Consider the following 9,841-nt stretch of genomic DNA (forward strand, 5'->3'; position numbering starts at 1 on the left):
AAGCTGTTGAAGTAGGATCTAATGATTCTTTTGATTTCCTTGGTGTCTGTCATTATATCTCCCTTGTCATTTCTGATTTTGTTGATTTGGGCACTCTCCCTCTGCCTTGTTTGGCTAAGGGTTTTTCTATCTTGTTGATTTTCTCAAAGAACCAGCTCTTGGTTTTGTTTATTCTTTGAACTGTTCTCTTTGTTTCTAACTTATTGATTTTCAGCCCTGAGTTTGATTATTTCAACCTATCTACTCCTTTCGGGTCTGTCTGCTTCTTTTCTTCCTAGGGCTTCCAGATGTGCTGTTAAGTTGCTTGTATGAAGTGTTTCCAATTTCTTTATGAAGGAACTTAATGCCATGAACTTTCCTCTTAGCACTGTTTTCATTGTGTCCCATAAATTTGGGCATGTTGTACTTTCATTTTCATTGAATTTTAGGAAGTCCCTAATTTCTTCCCTGGTCCAGTTGCCATTTAGTAGAGACTTGTTCAGTTTCTCTCTCTCTCTCTCTCTCTCTCTCTCTCTCTCTCTCTCTCTCTCTCTCTGTGTGTATGTGTAGGCTTTTTGTTATTTATTTATTTTTGTTGAGGTGCAGCTTTAGTCCATGGTGGTCTGATAGGATACAAGGTATTATTTCAATCTTCTTGTATCTGTTGAGGCTTGCTTTGTGACCTACTATATGGTATATTTTGGAGAAAGTTCCATAAAGTGCTGAGAAGAAGTTATAATCTTTTGTAGAGTGTTCTGTAGATACCTCTTAGGTTCATTTGATTCATGACATCTGATAGTGTCATTATTTCTGCATAGCTTATGTTTCGTTGATCTATCCTTTGGTGAGAGGGGGTTTCTGAAGCCTTCCAGTACTAATGTGTGGCTTAAGCTTTATTAATGTTTCTTTTACAAATATTGGTACCCTTGTATTTGGGGCATAAGTATTCAGAATTGTGATGCCATTTTGATGAGTATGAAGTGTCCTTCTTCATTTCTTTTGATTAATTCTCATTGAAAATTTATTTTATTAGATATTAGGATGGCTACTCGAGCTTGATTCTTGTGTGTGTTTGCTTGGAAGACCTTCTTCCAGCCCTTTCTCTCAGGAAATGTCTATCTTTGTGACTGAGGTGGTTTTCTTGTTTGCAGCAGACAATTGAGTCCTGCTTATGCATCCATTCTGTTAGTCTGTGTCTCTTTATTGGAGAGTTGAGAGCATTGATGCTGAGAGAGATTAACGTCAAGTGGCTGCTAGGTCCTTTTATTTTGATCTTTGTTGTGATGGTGTGTCTGTGTTCTTGTCTAGTTTTTGTTTTGCTAATGTGAAGTTATCTATTTCCTGTGTTTATTTCCTGGGTGTAGTTAGCCCCTTTGGGTTGGAGTTTTTCTTCTAGTGTCTTCTGTAAAGCTTGACTTTTGGATAGGTACTGTTTAAGTTTGTTTTTGTTGTGAAATATCTTGTTTTCTCCATCTATGGTTTTTGAAAGTTTTGCTGGGTATAGCAGTCTGGCCTGGCATCTGTGGTCTCTTAGGCTTTGCAAGACCTCTGCCCAGGCCCTTCTGGCTTTTATGGTCTCTGATGAAAAGTTGGGTGTGATTCTCATAGGTTTGCCATTGTATGTTACTTGGCTTTTCCCCTTTGCTACTTTTAATATTTTTTCTGTGTTCTGTACGTTTTGTGTTTTGATTATTATGTGGGAGCAGGTTTTTCTTTTCTGGTCTACTCTATATGTTGTTTTGTAAGCCTCTTGTGTGTTTATATGCATTTCTTTCTTTAAATTGGGAAATTTTTCTTCTATGATTTTGTTGAAAATATTTTCTGTGCCTTGGAGCTGGGAATCTTCTCTTTCCTCAATTCCTATTATTCTTAGGTTTCATCTTTTCATGGTGTTCTTGATTTCTTGGATGTTTTGTGTTAGGAATTTTTTAGATTTAACATTTCTTTGATGGTTACATCAAGTCCTTCAACTGTATCTTCTATACCTGAGATTCTTTCCTCTATCTCTTGTATTCTGCTGCCAATGCTTACCTCTGCAGTTCCTATTTTTTCTCTAAGTTCTGTCTTTCCAGGCTTTCCTCAGTTTGTACTTTATTATTGTTTCATTTTTCATCTTCAGGTCTTTGACTATTGTGTTTCAGTTGTGTTAGAGTGTCCAGGGCTGACTGCATCAGGATAACTGGATTCTGGAGCTGCCATCTTATTTTGGCTTTTGTTGTTTGTGTTTTTACACTGGCCCTTAGCCATCTGGCTATACCTGGTGTTCAGTGGAGGTTTCTAGTGCCCTTCACTGGCTGTTGAGAGCAGCTTGCAGGTGAGTAGCTATAGGTTGAGATGTCTTAACTGTGGGAGGATGAGGGAGGGGGCAGGAATCAGGGAACTCTTCTGGTGGACCAGCTGGGTGACCTGAGGTCAGATCCACTTGTGTTCCAGTCTGTGGTGTCTCCTCTGGGCTAAGACACCCAGACACTGGTGTTTTATATCCCACAGTTCAGTCTGAGACACATAGCACAGGTGCTGCACACAGGCAGGTGAGTGGCTAGATTTGGAGACTGCACACAGGCCTGCAGGGGCCCAGGGACTTTTCTATGGATTCACTGAGTGGCCTGAGGCTGGACCCACCCATGTTCCACATAGTGTGGACCCCTCTTACCAGAGAAACACCAGAACTTGTGTTTTGTAGCTCTCATTTGGGCCTTTAGGTTGCTATGCAAGGACTGCTGTCTGCTGATCAGACACTGTGTGTGATTGGTGCTGCCATCTTGGGTCTCCAAATGCATTGGAGAATTTTAAGTTATCAAAGTTAAGTATGAGCTACGTAAAAGGATTATACATTCCTCAAGAAAACAGTAGCTGGAAAACTTTGATTTGAATCTTCCTTTTAATAGTAAAATATATGCAGAAGAACTGATAATATTATTGGATTCATTCCCTCTCACTTTTCTAAGGAAGGCACTGAAGTCTGTAGATTTTGACCTGATAACTAATACCTATGCCACATGGCTAGCCATGGAGTGCCTATATCTGGATTCTTCTTCTTATTATTTATTTTTAAAAAAGATTTATTTATTTATTATGTATACAGTGCTCTGTCTGAACATACACCTGCATGCCAGAAGAGGACACAAGATCTCATTATAGATGGTTGTGAGCCTCCATATGGTTGCTGGGAATTGAACTCAGGACCTTTGGAAGAGCAGCCAGTGCTCTTAACCTCTGAGCCATCTCTCCAGGCCCTGTGTCTGGATTCTCGATGGATCTGCAGCAGGCTGCAATGATGATCTTTAGTCGATAACACTATCTGTTTACAAAGAGGTTGTGGGCATTCATCACGCACTTAGATACTTAGAATTTTTTAGGCATGCTGGCAGGAAATACAGAAAAGAGTTCTACTGAGAAGTTAAACAACAAAGAATTGCCTAGAATAAGCACTGAAGTTTCACTTTATACAGTGGTTTTGATTCTCTCCTTTGAGAAGACTGTACAATTGGGTGTGTATTCTCCCAGATGTCTCCCTATGCATATTGATACATTGGTTTGGTTAAAGTAATTTCCTATAATAATGTTCATAAATATATGTAGTTCTTTGGCTTATTTGATAGTAGATATGCATGTATCAATATTTCAACATTAGCGATCAGTATTCTTCTCTTTTATACTTAATTGAATATAATGAAAATAGCAGCGCAGTAGCATCATCTGACAAAGAAGAGACTACAGGATTAAAAAAAATTTTTTTTTGTAGATTTCCATTTCTTTCCTCTTATTATTGTTTGATTCCTTTGTTCTATTTGTTCTCTGAAATTAAGGTTTATTTTTATGAGAATGTCTTTCATATCTTTCTCTTTCCTACAAGAAATATATTTATAACTGTAATGATTTAAAAAAATAAGAAAATAAGATGATAAGAAAATAAGATGCCAGGCAACAGATATTATATTACATGAGGTTTATTAAATGAGCATGGGGAGAGAAAGAAAGGGGGAGGGGTATAAGGGGGGGGGGAAGAGGTAAGGGATAAGAGAGAGAGAGAGCCAGGAGGAGGATCTGTCCTTTCCTATAGCCCTGGGAAGGGCCATGCCCCCATGGCAGGTAAGCAATGACATCACAGGTAGCCAGACTGAAGCAGAATCCCAACAATAACAGTTGCCTTCATTGCATTTTCCACCTTTTGTTTTCTTAGATACATGGTTAACTGAAGTTCAAGTTTAGAACTAGCTATTGTGTTGGTAAAGCATTTATATAAGAACCTAGACTATAGAAAGATAAGGTAAACCAGTTAGACAAGGTCTTCAAAAACCTCACAGACCTACAGAATATGGCATTTAAAATGTCTTTATTATTTTAAAGATTCATTGTGTGGGAAGCTGAAGCTATCACCCTCGCTAAGATGGTGCCTGGCAACCTGCCAGGCAGGATGACTTGCAATTCTGCTCCTAGTAAACAAGTCCTTATTTGGGTTGTGGGCCGTGCTTTGCTCTGACGTATGCATCCTGCCTTGTCGGGAACCAATTGGAGCTACCGACATAAGGGCTGCTGATTGGGTGAGGCAGAGGATATAAAGGGGCGCGGAGGTGTTGGGGGAGGAGAAGCAAGCGAGTGGGAGAAGAAGAAGCTTGCTGAGAAGGTTCCTGAATAAACTGCCTGGAGAAGAACGCTCGGGTCGTGTTCTTATTTTCTGCTGGTCGGAAGGGTCGCGACATCATTGACAATGAGACAGGTTAACTCCTGGTAACACCCAGCCTACCTCAAAGAGGATGATGAGCATCAAAGAACTTCCTAAGGGAGATGGTTTCAAATGTGGGAAACAATCCACTGGGGAAAATGTCCTCCTTTCTACCACAGACAGAATTCTTCCTAAAAAAGGGCAAGCTTGGATGCAGGCTGAGTCGATGGCCAAACTCTGCCAAGACAAGATAAGCAAGTTTTCAATTGTTCCTGCCTCACAAATACGTCTGTCAGATATATTGGGCCAGAGGGCTGAAGAAGATGCTCCAATGTTATAGAGAATTTTGGGTGACTGCTTAGGTAGCAAACTGTCTCTGTCATCTTCTCATTTGGCAAGCTCTTAACCTGCACCCCTGGCATACTCAGGTAATCAAGTTTATTCCTCTTAAGTCTCTGATGGGATTGAAGACTAGGGAGCTTACTTTTACAATTAAGCCTAGTTGTTTAGAGGATAAGATGTTTTTAGGTCTAGATAGACGTTTTAAGTTGATAATGATGAGAAATGATAGATATTGATTTGGATTCAGAATCTTAGACGCACGAAGATAGGAAAGATGTTTTCTTCAAGCTGTCAAATACAAATAGCCAAACCACTAAGAATGTAACATTTATATAATTCCTGATTGTGTCATGGTTATTCTTGCTATAGGTAGTTTATTGTATATATGTGTAATAATATAAATGTATATGTAAAAAAACCTAGGCAGAGTGGTGAGTGCTGAAAATCTCACAGCTAAGGGAGTTCAGTCAGGAGGCTCCCTGGGTCCTGCTCCAGCCAAGTGAGTGTGCTCCAGGGTCATTGAGAGATGGCATCTCAAAAAGCAGTGGGCAGACTAATTGAGGAAGACACCCAATGGCAACTGAGGTCTGGATGTGTGAAAGTGTGCACATATGTGTGCACACACACGTGAGCACACAGACATGAGAAACAAAAAGAAAACAAAACAACACTGTAGCTACTGTGATAGGAAAGGCCTTACTCATCAAAACCAGAGATTAATTATTCATGAATTGCAAATGTAATAAACAGAAGTCATTAGCAGTTGCTTTACTTTTCTGTATTAACTGAAAATGTTTTCCTGTGTCCTCAAGCAGACACAAAACATCAGGTCTTCAATGCAATATTTATTAAACATTCTTGGAACAAATTTAAAATATTAAGTGGGTGTTTTCTTTACAATGATTAGCACGTTTACAGTTTTTCTCATTTTAATCCTACCTAAAATTGCCTTTTCCTGAATGACTGGACGAATCTGCAAATCCTCCCCCCCACATTTATTCAGTCCTTACGAATAACCGTGATGAGCTGTCTTGCTCTCCAAACAACTGCTTAGTGCACATTACTCAACGTGATACATCAAAGACAAGAGTGCAGCTAGAGTTTATCCTGCTGTGCCAGACATCAAAGCGAACTTCCATGAGATGATCAGTGGTAAAACACTGCAGGACTTTTCAATACTAGTCCTGGAAAAAAAAAAACACCTCTAAGGTCTTTGTTGTTACTATTTGCTTCTTATGTGTCTCGAATCTAGTAATAAATCCTTTTTGTTTTTTGATGCCATCAGTTATTGATGCTGGCATGAGATTTTTAGAGTAGTGTGTTTTACATTATTGTTGAATTTAATTGATTTTGGGCTTGTCTTCTTTATACTTGGCCTTGGTTGAACTTACCATTGGGTTTCTATGTTCAAATAGGCTTACTAGACAGCAAAACACCAGTCAGTGTCATCATAAAGTGACTAATATAAAGAGCTATAGAGTAGGAACATTTATGATGACATCATCATCATGGCAGGCATCTATGCACGTGTGTTTGCTGTTATGCTCTGGTTATTCATGTATCAAATCTACACACTGAAGTGTTGATTCCATTTCTTGCCTGCTTGAAAACCATCTGAAACTTATTTTTCAATGCTTACTGAGCTGGTATAGTTCACTACATGAACTCTGTGACTTTCCATGTCTGCGGGTGTTTCTGTTGGTCCCAGGCCATCGCTGATTCCCTTAGTGTCTTCCGGATGCTTTTAAGAGTTTCGGCTTTTATTTTGTTCTCAGTATTTGAGTTATAGTATCTGTAAACGTTCTTTATGTATCCTGGACTGGTATTTATTAAGCACTATGAATGTTTAAATTGACGATTTTTCACAGAACAAAAATTGTTTACAGTCTCTTTATATATTTTTTTCTTTTACAGTCTGTCTCCTTCCAGTTCTGTTATCATCTCACAGATCTCTAGTATTTGGTATTATTTGCTGCTGATAGCCTGGTCTCTATGTTCATCATATTTGGTAATTTTCTTGACTTATCTACAAGTTCATTGGTCTTTATTCTACTGTGACCAACCTATTTTTAAGCTCATCCATCAAAATTTTAATCCTTACTTGCTGTTATTTTTCAATTTGATTTTCTTACAGTTTCCTTGGAGCTCCGACTTCTCCACTGGTTACTCATTTTGTCCAAAATTTTCTCTATCCTCTAAAATACAATAGTTACCTAAAGGTCCCAGGGTGCTGATTCTGACGTCCCACCAGCCATGATCTCTGTCTACTGCTCCTTGTCCCAGTATAACCACTTTTAGGCTGTGATGTGTGCTGCATGTTTTATGTAAAAAAGAATAAAGTGAGAACTGGATGTGGTTTCTGTTTTATTTTTTCATGGAAGACCATGCCTTTTCCTCTGTCAGGAGGCTAGATGGAAGTGCTTTCTTTTCTTGTTTCCTTGAGAAAGGATCTTGTTCTGCAGCCCAGGATTCCTCCAACTTGTGATCTTCTGCTTTTACTAAAGTATTTAAAAAATGCTATTAGCGTTGAGCTGGGTGACTATTGACTCCAGATCACCTCTGCTTAAAATATCCCCCTGGGGCCTTTTGATTCTTCCCTTGAGTAGGGGTTTGTGGCTCAGGTAGTATCAGCTACATCAGTCCTGTCTTTGCTTTTCAGCTCCGTCCTTACCTCAAACCAGGTCCTCAACAGGAGTGTGACGAGTGTTAGACAAAGATGTGCGATTTGAGCGCCTTCTAGATCTTATGTTATTCTCCAGTTGATATGAGCATGTTCCTTTGTTTGTTTTCTTCTTCTTCTCCCAGCAAAGAACTATTGATGGAGGTCAGCATCTCTCTCTCTGTTTACATCCCAGACAAGGACGGCAGGTCTGAAAGCAGACTCACCTTTCACACACCCAGATTGCTCCTCTTAGGAATTTCCACTACTCTGTGTCCACTGTGCTTTGATTTGAACTTGAGGAAAAGCACACTTTTAAGATAACCTTTATTTTCCCGTAATACTTACGTTCAGAGTAATATTGTAAACATTTAATGATAACTTAATAAAAGATCCATTGTATCAGGCATTGGCCACTGCAACCAGTAAGCAGCAAGGGGATCTGAATATATAAAACCAGTTACTGATGAGATGAAAATATGAGAGTCAAGACATGTTGATAATGAAGGTCTGATGAACTCGTATCTACACGGTAACATGAACTTTGCATTATCTACTTTTACGTATTTACTTTTATTTATATGTGTGGGTATTTTGCCAACATATAAGTCTATGTGCCCAATTCATCTGTAGACATTTTTTTAAAAAGCCCATTTTCAACCACTAAAGATTAATTTTGTGTCAGAGTTGATGTTTGCATATGACCTTTGCAAATGAAAATTAAATAAATACAATTTTCATTATGAAGGGCATCAGTGATGCTAATTTTAAAGGAATAGGTTCCCCTCTGTACCTATCATTTGTCTAGCAGGTGAGAGTTGTTTTTCTATGACTTCCTTACACTTGCTAAGTTTTGGCTTGTTACCGCGGGCGCTAACCCAGCTTGAAGGACCTTGTTTTGCCTGCTGAAGTCCCGCTCCTGAAAACACTCTGAATGGAAGCTGTGTGATATGAGAACCTTGAGGGTGAGAAGCAAGGATCCGATCGGTTGTTTAGATCTCCATTACAGAGCGGGGTGGGTGCTGTGGGTGCTCTCCTGCTGACAGCTCAGGGACGTGGGCCAGGCTCTCTCACAGCAGTCTGCTTCCTCTGCGGAGGCACGCAAACCCTGCCGCCCTTTAAATAATATATGGCTGGAATGCAGTTTCACCTCTCCGACAGAACGTGATCTAAGCTACCACTCTTTAATTTAAGGAAAGGGAAAAAGCAGGAATAGAATGCGAGATACATTTTATTTCTTTTAGGAAGTATGTGGATGTGAAGTTTGAATGAATAAAACGATTACATGTGGGGTTGGTTTTAGGGTGTGCCAAGGCAGCTTCCCCAGAATCTTTGTGGACTGCTAGATCTTAACATCTTCACTTTACATTTCAAAAATATTCATCAGGAGGGTGTAGTGCCACAGTGTTTTACACTCATAATGGTATTATTGAAAGACACAGGTTTGATCCTAACATCATACCGGGGGCAGGGAGGACTGTTCAGCAGGTGAAAGTCTCCAAGCTGCATGGCCTAAGTTTGATTTTTTCCTTGTTCTTTAAATTTATTTATTTATTTATTTATTTTGAGTTTGATTCTTAAACTCACACGGTATAAGGGAAGGAGAGTACTGACTCCTACGAGCTGTCCCCGATCTCCACATGTGCTCTGTTGTGTATGTGTACTCATGTGCGTTCATGTGCAAACACATACAGTAAATAAGCCTATATATAAAAATAGACTGCCTTTCTGCATCTATGGTTTGAAAGAACATTCTATGTCTTACAAAACAAGAGTGACAATTGCCAGTTAACATTACTGTGCAGCTATAAAGTAAGACACAGTGTCAAGTTATTCCAGAACAAGACTTTTATAAATGTGACCCCTTTGAACATGGATAAATGGACCCTTAAAGTTAGAAAAAAAATGTGATGTTGGCATGTGGTAGAAATTAATCACAAAATGATACTTCACTGGTTGAAAATAGGACTTTTAAAAAAATGTCTAAATTCACAGATGAATTGGCATACACACTTATCTGTTGTCAAAAATACCCGTACACATAAATAAAAGTAAATAAATCTTTAAAAGATAATGTGTGTGTCGGGTGAGTGCAGTGCCGGCAGAGACCAGAAGAGGGCATCGGGTTCTCTTTGGAGCTGGAGTTACAGGCCTGGTTGCGAATTCTCTAACATGGCTGCTAGAAACGTAGGCCC

This window comes from Acomys russatus, chromosome 12, assembly GCF_903995435.1.
Source record: "Acomys russatus chromosome 12, mAcoRus1.1, whole genome shotgun sequence".
NCBI classification, from domain to species: Eukaryota; Metazoa; Chordata; class Mammalia; order Rodentia; family Muridae; genus Acomys; species Acomys russatus.